This window comes from Myotis davidii, unplaced genomic scaffold (assembly GCF_000327345.1).
Source record: "Myotis davidii unplaced genomic scaffold, ASM32734v1 scaffold608, whole genome shotgun sequence".
Classification (NCBI taxonomy): Eukaryota; Metazoa; Chordata; class Mammalia; order Chiroptera; family Vespertilionidae; genus Myotis; species Myotis davidii.
The window spans coordinates 1,059,217-1,061,552 of record NW_006300025.1 but is presented as its reverse complement, the minus strand read 5'-3'; positions in this window follow the sequence as shown (position 1 = coordinate 1,061,552).

Genomic DNA, 2,336 nt, shown 5'->3' with positions numbered 1-2,336 from the left:
TGTCTTGTCACAGAGTGAAACGTGCCTGTGAGGACAGGGCCCCCTGAGGGCTGAGATGCCTGTGGAGCCTGAGGTTTATGGAATATTTTTTCCTTTTAACTTTTTATTTTAACATAATTTCAGGGTTATGTTTACAAGAATAGAACATGGATTTTTTTTTTAACTCTTCACCAGACTCCTCTGTGTGTGTGTGTGTGTATTTTTTTCTGAATAAAGTGAGAATAAGATGCAGATATGATGTCCTTTACCCGCCAAAGATTCAGGTGTACAATTCCTAAAAATATAAAGGACATGCTCTTATATCACCACATGCGATTACGCAACTCCAGAAACTTGTATCAGGTCAATACGATTATCTAATCCAAGACCTTATTCAGATTCAGTTTTCACCAACTGTCCCCATCATGTTCTTTATAGCAAAACAGCATCTCAGATCACATGTTACATTTAGTGATCCTGTCTCTACTCTCCTCCAGGCTGAAACCGGTCCTCGGGCTTTCTTTGTCTTTCAGGACTGGCATTTCTTTTAAAAAAAATATTTTATTGATTTTTTACAGAGAAGAAGGGAGAGGGATAGAGAGATCGATCAGCTGCCTCCTGCACTCCCCCCACTGGGGATGTGCCCACAACCAAGGTACATGCCCTTGACCGGAATCGAACCTGGGACCCTTCAGTCTGCAGGCCGACGCTCCATCCACTGAGCCAAACCGTTTCGGCAGGACTGGCATTTTTGAAGAGCACGGGCCGTGGAATTTTGTAGAATGTCTCAGATCAGGTCTGTCTGATGTTTCTTCATGATTAGACTCAGGTTGTGCATTTTTGGCAAGAAGACTATGAAAGGCGTGTTGTGTTCATCTCAGTGCCTCACATCATGAGATCATGAGGTCAATTTCTTGGCTTGGGAGACTTTAAAATGAATTTGCATGATCAATATTTCCAGTGTGAAGGATCAAGAAGCCTTTGGGTAACTGGCGAGGTCTGCACCAACCCCGGCAATTAGCTCAGAGGCCTGAAGGACAGCAGCAAAGGGTCGAAGGCAGAGGAGAGAACAGAGAATAGCTGAGAACTGACGCTCAGGGTGAGCTGAGGCTGTGAAAAATGCTGAAGGCAACCACACGTGCTTTTAAATTGCTTACTTAAAAAACACTGATTTGTTATTCTGTCAATTAAAAATAGAATGTGCCTATGGTAGACAATACGAAAAGGATAAAGAAGAAAATAGCTACGCCCTAAGTCCCACAGCCAGCAACCACAGCTAATATTCTGGCACAATCCCTCCCAGCTTCCAGAAAGGGTGTTGAAAGCAGTGCTGGAGCATGAAACATACTAAGGAAGGACTACGTCTTCTCTGCTGGGGAAGGTGATGTCACGCCGGCGGAGGCCGTGAGAAAGGGTGGCCTGTGTGCCCACCCACTCAGTGAGGATGGCATCTGTAACCCGGGAAGGGGACCGCTGAGCCCGGAGATGGCAGAGAGTGTATTCCAGAGCCCAGAGCGCTGCCCTGGTCTTCCGACACTCAGGCTGGTTCCGAAAGACTGGAGCTGGGCAAATATTTCACTGATTTGTAAGAATAAAAGGGAGGTGGGGTGGGAGGGGGATTGTGTGGTGACGGGAGTCTCCTAACCTGAGACCAGGCTGCATGCACTCCTGATTCAGACTGAGGAGGCCCCCAGGGCAGGGGCAGGCAGGGAGCAGATGGTACCCAAAATAGCCTTCACCATGGTCTGTCCAGGTGGGTGTTTCTCATTCCTGTTTTACAGACAAGAAAACCGAGACTCGAAGGGAAATGATGTGGCAGATGCCATCGGTTCCTCCCCCAGGGCCCTCAGTTGCCCCAGAGAGTCTCAGTATGTGCTCATGGCTTTCTGCTTCTCCCCGCAGGGTGGCCTCTGGCTTTGGGATGCGGGGAGTTAACACCCCAAGAGAGTCACTTTCAACCAGGGAACTGACGGTGAATACCCTCGCTTTGCTCTTTAATGAGACAAATTGTTTTAAAAATATATTTTATTGATTTTGATAGCGATACAAAGGGAGAGAGATAGAAACATCCATGAGAGAAAAACATCGGTTGGCTGCCTCCTGCACAGCCCTCATGGGGGATCAAGCCCGCAACCCAGCATGTGCCCTGACTGGGAATCCAACGGAAGACCTCTTGGTGCATGGGTTGATGCTCAACCACTGAGCCACACCGGCCGGGCAAATATTTTTATTGTGTTAAAAAGTACATTACATATGACTTTACCATCTTCATCATTTTTTAATTTGTAGGTTAACTACGTGCACTGTGTTGTACAACAGATATCTAGAACCTTTTCATCTTACAAAACTGAACTCCT